Source organism: Mustela nigripes, chromosome 7, assembly GCF_022355385.1.
Source record: "Mustela nigripes isolate SB6536 chromosome 7, MUSNIG.SB6536, whole genome shotgun sequence".
Taxonomy (NCBI): domain Eukaryota; kingdom Metazoa; phylum Chordata; class Mammalia; order Carnivora; family Mustelidae; genus Mustela; species Mustela nigripes.
The window spans coordinates 53303257-53320612 of record NC_081563.1 but is presented as its reverse complement, the minus strand read 5'-3'; the positions used below and the strand labels follow the sequence as shown (position 1 = coordinate 53320612).

The following is a 17356-nucleotide window of genomic DNA, read 5'->3' as shown; positions in this document are numbered from 1 at the left end:
GGTTGGGGAGGGATGAAGGGGTGTATTACATCCAGAAACTCTACAGAGCTGTGCTAATTCCACTAAGGAGGGAGGTCCAGACCCTGTCAAACTTCAGGAGGTGAGAGGTGGAGACTATTCCTAGAAGAGCCTTCTAGGGAAATGTGCTAGAAGGACCCCAGAGGACTGAACTGAACCAAAACAAAATGCTCTAGACTTGGGGTAGGAATGTGGACACCGTAGAAGTTCAAGCCGGAAGTGGAGGGCATCCATGAACCCAACTGTGAGGAGCTGGTAAAGGCACTGAAATTTGAGTTGTTTCTGTCAAAGACTCCCTGGGGGAGAAAAGATGTGAGAATTCAGACCACAAAGGCCGTCTGAAAGCAGTGCTAGATGAAAGATGATGAACAGTGAACTAGAAAGGCCCTCAGGTCAAAAAAGTTGTAGATCTGAATCACAGGTACTATTCTGGCAGCCTCCGGATTAGCTATTTTGGCTCCACAAAGTTATAGGACAAGGGGAAACTGCACCTTTGTGTGGACACCCCAAATGCTTTGTCACTGCTTTTGACATGGCGTATTTTGCTTTCTGGTAAAGCCCTCTCTCAGCACAGCACATTGAGAAATTAAGACCAGAAGTTGTCTGTGACCAGCAACCTCTGAGGAAGTGCCCTGCCCATGTTGTCATCAGCAGCCTCTTTTGCGCCACCATTTTACATCACTTCTGGGAAGCTGCCTCCCACTTCCTAAGATCTGTGCTGGTCTTGTCTGAGGACATCACAGCAAACCACAGACCCAAGGTCCTATACTCCTTGTTACATTCTGCTTATCAGCTTTTCTCCAGGCAATATCCTGCCTGAATACCCAGCATGCTCACAGGAAGTTTCTCCATGCAACACTCCCTCTTGGAATCATAAGCCTCCAACCCCATCACCCTCAGCCGCTTGTCTTCTCAGTCAAAACTGTAAAGAAAACAAAGTGTTTCTTTAGGGACCCAACTTCTCTTTTCAGGGCCTTTATCTCAAACTCAATAGTTTCTCCTTCCTGTCCCTATGATGAGGGCAGAGTGCCCTTCCCTCTCTGTCCCTGCCTTAGTTCAGTTCTCAGAAATCAATCACATACACTCACTAACACTTCCACTTACAAAATGCTTCACAGTCAGACCCCTTCCTGGAGTCTCTTCATTTTTAATAGGGTCTCAAAGACTTAAATCAAGGGAAATAAATTTCACTTGTGGAATTCCGAACACTAGCAAAGAGCTAAAGCAAGTCTTTGAGGGGCAACACACATTCTTCGTGCCCCTGAAATGATTCCACTTGACAGTCCAGCCTTGTCTCTTCTTAGTTCATCACCTGACACACTCAAGCTGTCTGCTCTGTCAGCCCAGAGGACAGGCTCCCCTGGACCTGGGCCAGCACCCAATGCCATCTGGTCTCTCTTAGAAAGGCAAAAGAGAGACACCTCTTGTTTACTCAGTAATAATTCACTGTAATAGTCACATAACAGGTGTCACCAGCTCCAGAACATACAGTAAGGGCACACCACACCCTCACCTCTGCCCCCATCATGGCTCACTCCTTGGGACATATCAACAAATTTTATTTGGAGAACAGGACAGGGCCTCTTAAGCAGTGAACCAGAGTCATCAGTAGTGTTCTGACACTTGTAGATTACACTGCAATGAAAACTTACAGGTAAAGAACAAAGGCTTTCTTTTAATCCTCCCCTACGGCCAATTGGTATCCTTCCCACATATGTTGTTGCAGCATCTCTATATATAGAACCTAGCATCTATAAACAGGATGCTCTGGCTAAACATGTCTCAACGAGTAAAACTGTGAGGTAGAGAAAGATGTCATCTCTCTAACTTCTCTCCTCTCCCCAAATCTTGTCAGAGACAGAAGAGCTCTGTGAAAACAGCATAGGCTTTAGAACTGGACAGATCTGAAGAGAAATAAATCCTAGATCAGCCTTTTTTTTTTAATTTTATTATTATTATTATTTTTAAAGATTTTATTTATTTATTTGATAGAGAAACAGTGAGAGAGAGCATGAACAAGGAGAAGGTCAGAGAGCGAAGCAGACTCCCCATGGAGCTGGGAGCCTGATGCGGGACTCGATCCCGGGACTCCGGGATCATGACCTGAGCCGATGGCAGTCGTCCAACCAACTGAGCCACCCAGGCGTCCCCTAGATCAGCCTTTTTTATTAGCTATCTGACCTTGGACAAGTTACATAACTTCTTTGACCTTCAGCTTGCCCATGTGCAAAAGTGAAGATGATACTTTATTGGTTTGCATTATGATAATTAAATAAGAAAATATATGAAAAGCATCTAATACATGCCTGGCTCTCCAGGGGTAAGAGTTTGTTCTCTCCCATCTGGCTCATCATGCACCTGGTGCCCAAATGTTACTCTCTGGCTATCCAAGGCCAAGGTGTATGCCCCACACAAACCTAACCTTCTTTTCCTAAACCCTATTAAAGTTCGCATCCCTTAGATGAACTGATTTAGGGGCACCTGGGTGGCTCTATCAGTTACATGTCCAACCCTTGATTTCAGCTCGTCATGATCTCTGAGACCTGGGATCAAGCCCCATATCAGGCTCTCTGCTGGGCAGTGAGTCTACTTGTCTCCCTCTCCTTGCTCATTCACTCTCTCTAAAATAAATCTTGGTGAAAAAAAAAAAAAAAGAACTGATCTAATCACACCACAAAGCAATTCCAATAAAACGAATTCAAGTAAAATGTAGGTATTAATACTGTATTAATTCGAGGTGCCTGGGTGGCTCAGTGGGTTAAAGCCTCTGCCTTCAGCTCAGGTCATGATCCCAGGGTCCTGAGATCGAGCCCCAATTTGGGCTCTCTGCTCAGCAGGGAGCCTGCTTCCCTTCCTCTCTCACTCTGCCTGCCTCTCTGCCTATTTGTGATCTCTGTCAAATAAATAAATTAATTAAATTAAAATATTTCATTAAAAAAAACAAATACTGTATTAATTCTGCGGAAGAGGGGGAGGATTTCTACATTACATTAGAGTTAGGGCACCTGGGAGGCTCAGTCATTAAGCATCTGCCTTTGGCTCAGGTCATGGTCCCAGCATCCTGGGATCAAGTCAAGATCAGGCTCCCCTGCTTGGCAAGAAGCCTGCTTCTCCCTCTCCCACTCCCACTGCTTGTGTTCCCTCTCTCACTGTCTCTCTGTCAAATTAATGAATAAAATCTTTTTTAAAAAAAGAAGAAGAGCTAGAGGGGGGCCTGGCTGACTCTGCACACCAACTCTTGATCTCAGGGTTGTAAGTTTGAGCCCCACACTGAATGTAGAAATTACTTAATAAAAACCTTTGAAAATTTTTTGGGAGTGGCTCAGTCGGCTAAGCATCAGACTCTTAATTTCAGCTCAAGTTATGATCTCAGGGTGGTGAGATGGAGCCCTGCATTAGGCTCTGTGCTCAGTGTAGAATTTACTTGAGATTTTCTCACTCCCTCTCTCTCTCTCTGCCTCTCTCCTCACTTGTTCTCACTCTCTAAATAAATAAATAAAATCTTTTTTTTTTTTTAAACACTAGGTAGATTTCCAAGGTCAGCTGATTCTGGAATCCTGGCTTTTTTTTTTTTCCTTTTTTAAAATTTTTTTATTTGACAGAGAGAGAGACAGTGAGAGAGGGAACACAAGCAGGGGCACAGGGAGAGGTAGAAACAGGCTTCTCCCTAAACAGGGAGCCCAATGTGGGGCTCAATCCCAGGACCTTAGGACTATGACCTGAGGAAAAGGCAGACACTTAACAACTGAGCCACCCAGACACCTCTAAATAAATAAAATATTTTTAAAAATTTTTAAAAGAACTAGAAATTCAAATGAAAGAAAGGCTATCTAATGATGAGGCTCCCCTAGATCACAGGGGACCAATGTCAGCCTCTCTCTCTACAGGCATGGCCCACATCATTCTCTGTGCTGAAGATGAACCATCAGAGCTATAGGACAGCATCTCAGATTGTCGAATATCACACCCTAAATCAACAGGTCCAGAAAAGAATTTGGGACCTTGGCCATTGCTTCTGCTCTAGCCAACACACACTGCTTCCTTAGCCAAGAAGTTACAGTGGTGCTTTTTCCCTAGGAAGTTTCCAACACTATTTTAAGCTCTTTGAAATGAAACGGCAACAGAGGCGATTACGGTCACAGCCTTGGAATAGCCTGTAGGAGGCCTGGGCTCTATACTTCCAGAATCATACTTGCTCCTCTGAATGGTTTCAACAAAGCCAGAATAACAGAGATTAATTAATGGCAGAATGGGACTGCATCTTCTCAGTGATGCAGGAAGGAGGACCACAGGGATGTTCTTCTGTGGTTTCCACATACAGGATCACAGAAGCAGATTATTACAACTAAAAATGGCCCAAGTGTAATCACTCGGCACAATGCGCTATGTTGACTATAAATCGTAACCCAGCATGCAAGTTCCCTGAGGTACTCTTTAGCAGTGTGCATGTTCTACTTGACTTTCTTGGCAAGCCCTCAGTGAGCCCAGGGCATTTAGCCTAGGCTGGGGGTCTCAGGAGCCAGACACCCCTATGGGGGTGAAAGAGACTGGCTGGCAACTTTAGCAGATGGAATAAAGACGAAATGAAGAAATCCAAAGGGAGGAAAGGACTGGTCCAGGCAGGATTATCCAAAAGCATGTGCTTAGAAAACTGGCAAAGCAGAAACAGTAATTGCAAATATTTTAAATTGTATTTATGTAATTAATCACCATGAAAACAGAACTTTGCTAGATCTTCCTACTTTGCTCAATTTCCTTATACTAATTCTGTGTTAAATATTGTTTTTCAAATACATATTGAGGGCTGAAAATATGAGGGACATCATAATCTTTCTATTGCTTAGGTCTCTGAAGTTCTTAATCTGGTCCCTGGCTTTATCAAGAAGCAAGGAAAATCAGGATTCCAAAGCTTCAAGGCCAATATTCAGTTCTTCATTCAATAAATATTTCTTGAGGGGCTAGAGAAGTGTCAGGTCTTTGCTCAGTCCTGGGATACAGCAGCAAACAAAACAAATATGGTTCCTGAGTTCCTGGAGCTCAGTCTAGTGAGAGTTGTTAAGAATAGGAGCAGGACTGGGGCATCTGGGTGGCTTAGTGGGTTGAGCATCTGACTCTTGGTTTTGGCTCAGGTCATGATCTCAGGGTTGGGGGATCAAGCCCCACCTCCAGCTCCGTGTTCAGGACAGAGTCTGCTTGTCCCTCTTCCTCTTCTCTTCCCCCTGCTCACACTTTCTGTCACTTGTCCTTCTCCCTCTTCTCCTACCCCTGCTCGTGCTTTCTCTCGCTCTCTCAAAATAAGTAAATAAAATTAAAACAAACAAAAAAGAGTAAGAGTAGGATCCAAAGCAAAAGGTTCATAATGGAAAGCAGGTAAGATTCTGCAGCCGGCAATGCCGAGGGAGGAGATCCCTTCTGGGATGCCAGCAAAAGAGGCCATGGGCAAACAAGGAGCTGCTGTTTAGGGGGATGGGCTGGGTCAGATAACATCCTTATCCCCTCCGCTCACTTTGGCAGAGAAGAGAGCCACTGTAGTATGTTGGGTTAATCAAGAACAGGTGACCAGGGCCCTCAGAGTCAATGCAATCATGATGCTGCCGCTTCTCTGCTCACAGCCATGAACTGGTATGTGCCACGTGAGCTGTATGAGACACCCTGAAGCTCCAAAAACAATCAAGACATGAGTTGTCTACTGACAGGAATTCTAGGAAGTATAGAAGGCCAGAAATGGGAAGCATTATAATAACTGCCAGAAGAAGTTGAGTGACCCTCCCCACAACTGTCACCCACATTGCTCTGACATTGCATGGAAATGAAAAATAAAAGCCTGATTTCACCTGGAAGAGTGGGGCCACAAAGCAACCTGCTAAAATGATCAGGCTACAGCCAGAAGCCCCTGAGAGGAGTTTTGGCTTTAGGGCATGAAATGGGCAAGAATGGGGGAAAGGCTGCGGCCCGCTGAGTTAGAGAAGGAGCCATTCCAGCAGCTCAGTGCCAGCACTACCAGAAGGTGTGATGGCCATGGCGAAGGTGCAGAGCTGACAACAGCAACATCAGGAACTTCAGTGGAAGTGCCCAGCCAGCAGAGCAGCAGCCTAGACAGATCTCAGAGTCTCTGACCTCTCTGGGCCTGTTTTCTTATCTGAAAATGGACATAATAAAAGAGCATGTGTTGGTTTCCCAGGGCTTCTATAACAAACACTACAAAGTTGGTGGCTTCCAACAAAGGACATTTATTCTCTCAAAGTTCTGGAGGCTAGAAGTCCAAAATCAAAGTTACAGCAGGACCATGCTCCCTGTGAAGGCTCCAGGGGAGAATCTTCCTTTGCCTCTTCCAGCTTTTGGTGGTTGCCAGTAATCCTTGACATTCTTTGGTTTGTGGCAGCACAACTCCAATCTCTGCTTCTATCTTCACACGGACATCTTCCCTCTATGTATCCCTCTTCATATAAGAACACCACTCACAGGGCACCTGGGTGGCTCAGTGGGTTAAGCCTCTGCCTTCGGCTCAGGTCATGATCTCGGGGTCCTGGGATCGAGCCCCGCATCGGGCTCTCTTCTCAGAAAGGGAGCCTGCTTCCCCCTCCCCCTCTGCCTGCCTCTCTGCCTACTTGTGATATCTCTCTCTCTCTCTGTCAAATAAATAAATATTAAAAAAAAAAAAAAAGAACACCAGTCACTGGATTAGGGCCATCCTAACCCAGTATGACTTCATCTTAACCTGCTTACATCTACAAGGATCCTATTTCCAAATAAGATCACATTCATAGGTTCTGGGTGGATGTGAATTTTGGGGAGGACACTATGCAACTCAGTACACAGAACCAATCTCATAAAGACTTGATATACGTAAGGTGCTTAGAACAGTTGCTGGCACATAACACATGCCTTGTAAAAGTCAGCTACCCTTCTTCAACATCTTTGGCAAATGACAGCTGCCACGGGATATATGAGAGCTTGGTTATAGAGGAATTCCTCTTCCTCCATCTTGATTAGAGGGAAGAAATTAGATGGGACAAAAGAGTTCCAAAAAGAGCTGATGAGGGCACAGGTAGAACACAATGTGTTCATTACCATTCAATGCCCCCCATCAACACCCCACCAATACTCTCAGGCTGGAGTAAGGAAATATCCACCACAGTCACTTCATTTGTTTCTTAAGAAAACAAAACCTATCATTCCAAACTAACAATGGCCCTTCAGAGCAGTCCTCAAACTAAGATGCACTTAGAAGGCGCCTCCAGAGAAGAGCCAGCAGGGAAGCTACACTAGGGAATGTAGCAGTTTCATCGCTTAGTCAGGCTGTGAGCTCTGGTCCCAAACTGCTTTACACAGCATATGCATCCCACAGCCAAGCAACTGACTTGAGTCCAAACATGAAATTCATTCTCCAAAATGGAGGTCTCCTATTACCTTACTTTCAGGTTAGGGGAGGGGAAAAAAGATTAAAGGGTCCTGGTCTTTCTTCTTTAATAAACAGGTCTGGGGCAGTACACAACTGAAAAGAAATAGAGCCAGATCTCAACTGCTATCTTCATATCAAAATAAATTCCAGAAGGATCAAAGACTTAAAGATTAAATTTAAAGAATTAAAAGAAGGTGCACGAGCACACACACAAGTACTCAAAGAGAATGAGTAACCATTTTTTATGTTTTTGAGGTAGGGAGACATGCCTTTTCTAAACACTGGCCTAGCAGCAGGAAAAACTGTAAGAAAAAAGATTATTTTGACTAGCTAAAAATATAAAACTTCCCAAGAGAAAAAAATTGCATAAACACAGTCAAAAGACAAATGATAAACTAGGAACAATTTTGTTATATATTATAGTCAGAACCTTACCTCTTTTAAGTTATTAAGAAAACATTACTGGGAGCACATGCAAAAAACAGGGGCACCTGGGTGCCTCCTGTTAAGCATCTGTCTTCAGGTCAAGATCCCAGAGTCCTGGGATCGAACCCCTTATCAGGCTTCCTGCCCAGCGGGAAGCCTGCTTCTCCCTCTCCCACTCCCCCAGCTTGTGTTCCCTCACCCTGCTGGTGTTCCCACTCTGGCTACATCTCTGTCAAATAAATAAAGGTCTTAAAAAAACAAAAAACAAAACAAAAAAAAGACATGAATAAGTGACTAAAAAAATTCATAAATTTCCAAAATACATTTGAAAAGATGTTCAATCTTTAATATAAAAAAATACTAAGTCCTAGTTACTGATTTGCAGATCTCCTTTACTATTTGAAGCATTTTACTTAGATTAATTGACTTATTCTTCCTGAAACAGGTGCTATCATTATGCTTACCTTATCAAAGATGAAACTAAGAGAGAAATTAAATGACTTACCCAAGGTCACAAAGTGAGTGGCTGAGTCAGAATTCAGGCCCCAACAGATGGGCTCCAGAGTCATATGCCGTATCACATCACATCTATCAGAGTCACATTCTCAACTACCATATTATAGTGACAAGACCACTTTTCACCTGTCAGATGTGAAAATGAAAAACATACAACACAGTATTACTGGCAAATGTAGACAATCTCATGTGCCACTGGCAGGAGTTAACATTCTTAAGGGTAGTTGGTTCCATAAATCAACATTTTAAATGTGCATATCCTTCAACTAGGCCATTCTATTTCTTAAGAATTTATCCTAAGTGGGGCGCCTGGGTGGCTCAGTTGGTGTGAAAGATCCCCCAATAATGGGTCTGTGATTAAAGGAGCGAGACTGATAAAAAGCGAAGGTCAAGCAAAGTTTTATTTCACGCCAAGCATCGAGAATCAAACTGACCGTTCAGGGCCGTCTCTTACAGAGAGGGCAACCCCTCCCTGCCTTACAGACTAACTTTTATAGAGCAAAGGCCATGTGGTTGGGCCTGGCCACACACAGGTGGCCAATGAGATTGCAACACACAGAGAAAGCTGCACAGTCATGCTAGGTCACACACGGGTGGCCAATTGAATTACAATTCACCCCATAGTAGCTGTTTGAACTAGCCTATCACCTTGGTCAGAACTGGAGCCCTTTAAAAGGTGGGGCCCACACTCCTTGGTAGCTAGGGAGACAGTATGCGCGCCCCACTGATTGGATGTCTCCACCTGACCCGGCTCATCCCTGCATTTGGGCTGTTAACTCTACCTGATCTGACCCACCCTTGTATTTGGGCTTGTTACCTGGGACTGGTTGGGGGGGAGGCAGGGTCAGTTTAAGTTTTACTGCATGAACAACAAAATGGCTATTCAATCGAGGTGGGGCCACTCCGGCTAAATAGGCCCTTACAGGTTAAGCAACTGCCTTCCGCTCAGGTCACGATCCCGGAATCCTGAAATCGAGTCCCGCATTGGGCTCCCAGCTCCATGAGGAGTCTGCTTCTCCCTCTGACCTTCTCCCCTCTCATTCTCTCTCTCACTCTCTATCAAATAAATAAATAAAATCTTTAAAAAAAAAAAAAAAAGAATTTATCCTAAGATAAGTAGACAAGAGTACAAAGATTACATACAGGGCATTTATCACAGCATGTATATAACAACAAAAATACAGCAAATAGGAGCACCTGGCTGGCTCAGTCGATAGAGTGTGCAACTCTTATCTCAGGGTCCTGAGTCTGAGCCCCACAAAAGGTGCAGAGATTACTAAAAAAAAAAAAAAAAAAAAAAAAAAAAATACTGCAAATAAAAAGTCCAACAAACACAGCGGAAGTCCAACAAATTCATTCATTCAACAAATATTTACTGAATACCAACTGTGTGCCAGGAACTGTCCTATGTAACAGAAAGCAGTGAATAAAAAAAAGAAGAAGAAAAAAGTCTCTGTCTTGGGACGCCTGGGTGGCTCAGTTGGTTAAGCAGCTGCCTTCGGCTCAGGCCATGATCCCAGCGTCCTGGGATCGAGTCCCACATTGGGCTCCTTGCTCCGCGGGGAGCCTGCTTCTCCCTCTGACTCTGCCTTCCACTCTGTCTGCTTGTGCTCCCTCTCGCTCTCTCTCTCTCTGACAAATAAATAAATAAAATCTTTAAAAAAAAAAAAAAGGTCTCTGTCTTCATGGAGCTTATATTCTAATGGAAGGTGTTGGGCAATAAACAAATAAAAGTATACAGTGTATCAAGCAGTATTAAACGTTACAGAGAAAAAGGAGAAAAGGGAGATAGGAAAGAAAGGGGGTTTGCTACAATTCTAAGTAAGGGAGTCAGGGAAGGTCCCATAGATAACAGATAAAATAAACAGATTAAATATTAAAAAATAAAAAGAAGGGGCACCTAAGTGGCTCAGTGGGTTAAAGCCTCTGCTTTCGGCTCAGGTCATGATCCCAGGGTCCTGGGATCGAGCCCTACTTCGGGCTCTCTGCTCGGGAGCCTGCTTCCTCCTCTCTCTCTGCCTGCTTGTGATCTCTGTCTGTCAAATAAATAAATAAAATCTTTAAAAAAATTAAAAAAGAAAAGAAAAATAAAAAGCATTATGGTACATCCACATATTGAAATATAATTTAGGGGTACCTGGGTGGCTCAGTGGGTTAAGCCTCTGCCTTCAGCTCAGGTCATAATCTTGGGGTCCTGGGATCAAGCCCCGCATTGGGCTCTCCGTTCAGCGGGAGCCTGCTTCTCCCTTCTCTCTCTTTGCCTGCCTCTCCGCCTACTGTGACCTCTATCAAATAAATAAATAAAATCTTAAAAAAAAAAAAAAAAGAAAAGAAATATAATTTAGCCATTTATTCTACATTTATTTACATAATAAGGTGTCTATAACAAATTATAAAATGAGAAAAGATTCTCACCACACACACAGAAAACAGGGAACTATGTCAGGTGATGGAAGTGTTAACCATATTATGATAATAACTTAAAAATATATATGTTTCAAATCATCATATTGTACACCCTAAACTTACACGATGTTATATGCCAATTATATCTCAATAAAGTGGGGAAAAAGGTGAAAAAAGATTACAAAATGGTATAAAGAAGAAAAACAGTATTAAGGTATGATTCCTTTCATATGAAATTACATGTTTATATATGCTTATGCTTTAAATTGGGATGGAGGAACAACACAGAAAGAACTTGATAACACCAACCAAGGGTCCAGGCTGACTGCCAGACAAGTGGTATGGGCAGCCTTTATTTGTTCTCCAACTCTACTCATTCTTCTCCCCACACCTATACTTTCATTTATTTATTTATTGGAGGAGGGAGGGGCTGAGGGAGAGGGAGAGAAAATCCTAAGCAGGCTCCACACCCCAAGATCATGACTTGAGCTGAAATCAAAAGTCAGATGCCCAACCAAGTGAGCCACACAAGCACCCCCTACACTTTGTTCAGAAAGGATTTAAGAATCACAAATCCACCTACCCCTACAAGAAAAATAAAAAGCATTATGGTACATCCACATATTGATATATAATTTAGGGGTACCTGGGTGGCTCAGTGGGTTAAGCCTCTGCCTTCAGCTCAGGTCATAATCTTGGGGTCCTGGGATCGAGCCCCGCATTGGGCTCTCTGTTCAGCCCTAACTCTCCCTTTCCTTCTCACCCTTCCCCCTCCTCTTTCTAGATGCCATGCCAATGATAGGGTGAAAAGGATGAAAGCTTAAGATGGAAGCAAGTTGAAGGGGCATAAGAAGGATGGAGGGAAACCTCCACACACCTGGATGGCAGTCCTTATTTCAGCACACAGAAAACAAGTCCTGGGACACACACTTCCTTCCTGCAGATCTGTAATATTTGAAGTAAGGTTAGGGCACGCAGGCATCTGCCTTTGGCTCGGGTCATGATCTCCAGGTTCTGGGATTGAGTCCCATTTCAGGCTCTTGGCTTGGCAGGGAGTCTGCTTCTCCCTCTTTTTCTGCCTCTCCCTCTGCTTGTGCTCCCCCCCGCAACCAAATGAATAAAATAAAATCTTAAAAAAAAAAAAAAAGATTTGAAGCAAGGTCTATCTGATTCAGATTCCCTGTTCCATCTCCTACTGAACTCCAAATGCCTTGTAGGGCAGCCAGGGGTAAGATTGACTCTCAAAGCGGAGTGACAGGCCAGAGCTCTGCCCCTGGCACACAGTGCCTATATCTTCCTAGGAGCAGAACATTACAAGGAGCTGAGCCCGTTTTACTCCTTACTTTATCCCTTCCTCCATAGCTACATCCATCAAGCTATCCTGGCTAAGTTAAACTCCTGTCCAATCCCATACACTCACCACCTTGCATGACTACCCTAGAGATTCACAGTCTTCCCCACTAAGATTCTCAAACCTAGGTCCCTACCAAGAATGTTGCCCAAGGTGACATTTTCAGTCTGGGGTAAGATTTTGAGTAACCTGACAGACAGGGTCCAGATATATTTGCTGTCATATATGCAGAAGCCTATTACACCTTCTGCCTGAGCATAAAGCCACCAACGAGGAATTGGCAACTTCCCAAATGTGGAATCCATGTTGCTATCCCCTGTTTAGCTAAGAATAGGAGGCACGTGAGAGGCAGGGGATCTAAGGAAGGACTTAACAGTTTCAAAATATATCTCACATACTCTCTGTCACCTCTTGGATACCAATAATACACAAGTCCTGGTGTTAAGAGTTTTCATATACTCTCACCAAAAATAACAAATCACTTTAACCAAACTTTCTTACCGTGTTGCTACTAAATTTAGGAAGTCTATGGCACATACAGGTCCAGTTGCCCTGCTGACAGGTGAATACCCAAGCTTGAATTTAGAACAGGTAAGACAATCTGAGATTCTCCTCAGGCTGCAACACAGAAGTCTCATTACACACCATTAGGTCAACAGCCTTCATGCCCCATTCCAGCTTCTGCTCCTTCCTGGGCATTCAGCAAGGAACATCTTTCCAATACATACACAGACACACCCCCAAAATCCTCCAACACACTTAGTACAACTGGAAGAAATTCTTTACTAGTAAAGAGAAAAGATGAGTCAGAGAAAATCCAAAAGCAATCATCTCTTTGACAGAAGTGGCTCTTTCTCTCTCCACCTCTCTCTTCTCTTCCTTGAATATGTAGCTACTGAGCAACTTTTTTTTTTTTTAAGATTTTATTTATTTTTTGACAGAGACAGAGAGAGAGAGAGGGAACACAGGCAAGGGAGTAGGAGAGGGAGAAGCAGGCTCCCCGCTGAGGAGGGAGCCCAATGCGGGGCTCAATCCCAGGGCTCTGACCTGAGCTGAAGGCAGACACTTAACGACTGAGCCACCCAGGTGCCCAAGGGGCTACTGAGCAACTTCTATTATGCTTGTCACTATAAGATATAATCATGAGATATGCCTCCCACCTTCAAGAATTTACTTCAGGGGTGCCTGGGTGGCTCAGTGGGTTAAAGCCTCTGCCTTCAACTCAGGTCATGATCCCAGGGTCCTGGGATGGAGCCCTACATCGGGCTCTCCACTCAGCGGGGAGCCTGCTTCCCCCTCTCTCTGCCTGCTTCTCTGCCTACTTGTGATTTCTTTCTCTCTGTCAAATAAATAAATAAAATCTTAAAAAAAAAAAAAAGAATTTACTCCATTTGGAAAAACAAAATCAACACACAGGAAAAATGTTATATATGGGGGCTCCAAGATTTCTGGATAAACAAATAATGGGGTATCCTGACACACACGGGTATCTTCAATTTCAAACACATTCTCCCTTTTGTTCTATTCTCAGTAGAAATGTGTTTCACTTCAAGAAAAATGTCATTTACCAAAATCAAAATACATTAAATTAGGGATCATTCACTAGACAGAAAGGATCTTCCTTTTTCCTCTTTTCTGTGAAGTTTAGAGAGATATAACTTAATACCTCTCCAGCCAATTCCTGTTAACACACACGTACACACACACACACACACACATACACAAACATTCAACTTTTCAGGAACACATTTAGAGGGTAAAGCAAAGTACTTAAAAAGTTTATAAAACTTGGGATATTTGGCTGGTTGTCAGTTGAGCATCCAACTCTTGATTTCGGTTCAGGCCATAATCTCAGGGTCGTGAGCCTGTGTTTTCTTGATCATCTTTGGTGACAAACAGTCAACGTATACATGCTCTCTCTCTCTCAAGTATATAAATAAAACCGTGAGCCCCCACATTGGGCTGTGTGTGCTCAGTGGGGAGTCTGCTAGAGATTCTTTCCCTTTCCCTTTCCTTCTGCTCCTCCCCCCACTTTCTGTCTCGCACACATATACATTCTCTCTCTCAAATAAATCTTTAAAAATAAAACAAAAAACCAAAACAAAACAAAGAAGAGGTAATCTGAGTATAATAGGTAGACAGAATCCTCCCCTTCTGCACACAAATACTAATACTAGCATGCCACAAATATTATTCTGCACTTTGCCTTAATAATGGATCTCAGAGATTGTTCCATATCAGGGTGTGAGTGTGTATGTGCCTGTATGTCTCATTCTTTTTTTTTTTTTTTTTTAAAGATTTTATTTATTTACGTGACAGAGATCATGAGTAGGCAGAGAGAGAGGAGGAAGCAGGCTCCCTGCGGAGCAGAGAGCCCGATGTGGGGCTCGATCCCAGGACCCTAGGATCATGACCTGAGCTGAAGGCAGAGGCTTTAACCCACTGAGCCACCCAGGTGCCCCTGTCTCATTCTTTTTAACACTACATAATATGGCAATATCCACTACAACTTATTCAACTAGTATTTTTGTTTTAAAGATTTTATTTATTTGTCAGAGAGAGAAAATAAGCAGGGGGAGCAGCAGGCAGAGGGAGAAGCAGGCTCCCCACTGAGCAGGGAGCCCAATGTGGTACTCAATCCCAGAACCCTGGAATCATGACTCAAACCAAAGGCAGACGCTTAACCAACTAAGGCACCAACGCATCCCTATTCATCTAGTATCTTTTTCTTTTTTTCAAAAAGTTTATTTATTTATTTGACAGACAGAGATCACAAGTAGGACGAGAGGCAAGCAGAGAGTGAGAGGGAAGCAGGCTCCCCCCGAGCAGAGAGCCCAATGCAGGGCTCGATCCCAGGACCCTGGGATCATGACCTGAACCAAAGGCAGACACTTTAACCCACTGAGCCGCTCATGCGCCCTATTCAACTAGTATCTTTTTTTTTTTTTGACAGACAGAGATCACAAGCAGGCAGAGAGGCAGGCAGAGAGAGAGAGAGGAGGAAGCAAGCTCTCTGTTGGCAGAGAGCCCGATGCAGGGCTCGATCCCAGGACCCTGAGATCATGACCTGAGCCGAAGGCAGAGGCTTTAACCCACTGAGCCACCCAGGTGCCCCTTCAACTAGTATCTTAACAATATATACTAAGATGTATTTTTAAGCAAAATGTGTTAAAGACTATGCATACCAATTTTGCATATCTTTCTCCCTTAACAAAAATATTCATATTTAACTCTTTATATATCCTCCAAGCAACTATTAATGATCACTGATACTTGCTTTGGTTTGAATTTAATAGTGTTTCACCTTGACTTATTTCTACTAGGGTATACGTTGACTGTTTGTCACCAAAGATGATCAAGAAAACACAGGAGAGGCGTCTGGGTGGCTTAGTTGGTTGAGTGACTGCCTTTAGCTCAGGTCATGCTCCTGGAGTCCCAGGATCCAGTCCCGCATCGGGCCCCCTGGTCAGCAGGGAGTCTGCTACTCCCCCTGACCCTCTCTCCTCTCATGCTCTCTCTCTCTCAAGTATATAAATAAAATCTTAAAGAAAAGAAAAAGAAAAAGAACACACATTGCCCTCTGAATATTCTGGTCACCCTTTACTCCATCATCCTTATAAATTGCTTCTTAATAGTAAACCTTTTACTGGATTTAACTCTGAAAAAGTGTAAGACAAATAAACCCCCCACCACCACTCCCCACACACACAGTTTCATTACTCAATTAAAAAACAAAAAACATCTCTTTCACTTCAGTGTCTCTCAGTCTACTATTTGGTTTCTTTTAGATCACAGCAAGGTAGAATGAGTGAGGGCTCTATGCATACAATGGGGCTGGAATCTCAGTTCTGCCATTTCCAAGTTAATCCACTGCTCAGAGCTTCTGGTTCATCATCTACAAACCCAGGGCAATACCATCTATCTCTTATGCAGATGAAATCAACACAGGGAAATCCACTTGAGAGAACCAAAGAGCTGTCTCTATTGAACTAGCACTGCCTGGGGAAGTCAAAGACTTGCTTAGAGAAGTGGAAAAGGACAAGAAAAAATTCTGACCAGGTAATGAGAGAAACGGTGCCTTCAGCAGAGGCAACAATCCATGCAAAGGATGAGAGTTGTGCAGTGCCACAAAGCACCCACACAGCTACTGACAAGAAGGTGAAAAGTAATTTATAGTCAACAAGTACTTCCCAAGTACCTCTAAGCACTGAAGATACAACCATGAGCAAGAAGGTCCCTACCTTCATGGAATTTATAATCTAATAGGAGAGAAAGACAAACTAGTAAAAAGCAGTAAGTGGTCTAATGAAGTAAATGAGGTATAAAAATAAAAAGTAACATTGAGTTGCTTTGTATAGAATGGCCAGAAAAACTTCTAAAAGGAGATAATGGGGGGACGCCTGGGGGGCTCAGTCGGTTAAGCATCTGCCTTCAGCTCAGGTTATGATCCCAGGGTCCTGGAACTGATCCCCACATCGGGATCCCTGCTCAGCAGGGAGCCTGCTTCTCCCTTTGCCTGCTGCTCTGACTTCTTGTGCCTCTCTCTCTCTCTCTGTGTCAAATAAATAAATAATCTTTAAAAAAAAAAAAATAAGAGGAGATAATGTTTAACTGACACTTAAAAGTAAAGGGTAGTTAATGAGGTAAAGAGTAGGGTAAAGGCTATAGCCTTAGGCAGAGGCTATAGCACTACAAAGGCTCTGAAACCAGAGAGCAGAAGAAGAGATCAAGGAACTATGAATATATAAGGGTGCCCAGGAGATGAGAGAAGGGCTTGGGATAAGACTTAAGAAAAAGGCAGGGACCAGATTGTCCTCGATTCTTATAGGCCATAATTTGGGCCAAATTGTGTAAGGCCATTTATTATAACCCAAGACATTTGGACTTGATCCTATAGGTAACAGGAATTTAACAGAGGACTTGAAAAGGAAAGACAAGGTTCTTATAGAAGGATAGCAGCAGCTGTGTGTATACAATAGCAACAACAGGGAGTGAAGACAGCTTGGGAACCAAATAAAGAAAACCTGCACTAGGACAGGGTCAACGTACACAGGAAAAGAGAGGCACCCTTGAGAAAATCTGCCATGCGACCGGTAGCCTTCAGGGTCCATGTTCTATCCTGTTTTCTGAGTCCAAAGTCAAAGCTTCCTATAAATCCTAGAGCTACGGCTTAGTCATGAAGCCCTTGTCCACCTCATCTGGCTCTGCCATCTACTGTGGCAATGAGAAGATGAGGT

The 17356-nt window shown here is 43.4% G+C and overlaps 1 long non-coding RNA gene across 24 annotated transcripts in view; it reads right to left on the bottom strand.

Moving 5' to 3' along the window:
* LOC132021478 (uncharacterized) overlaps positions 1-17356 on the bottom strand; it is a 113584-nt gene that overhangs the window by 68254 nt on the left and 27974 nt on the right. For 17 of the 24 annotated variants that reach the window (XR_009405339.1, XR_009405340.1, XR_009405330.1 and 14 more), the window contains 3 exons: positions 11646-11713; positions 10500-10669; positions 8352-8488 (listed from right to left, as the gene is read on the bottom strand). This is a non-coding gene — a long non-coding RNA (uncharacterized LOC132021478). Of the gene's footprint in view, positions 1-8351; positions 8489-10262; positions 10399-10499; positions 10670-11645; positions 11714-17356 lie in introns of all 24 variants that reach the window. The other 7 variants (XR_009405347.1, XR_009405349.1, XR_009405337.1 and 4 more) reach the window with 3 other exon arrangements.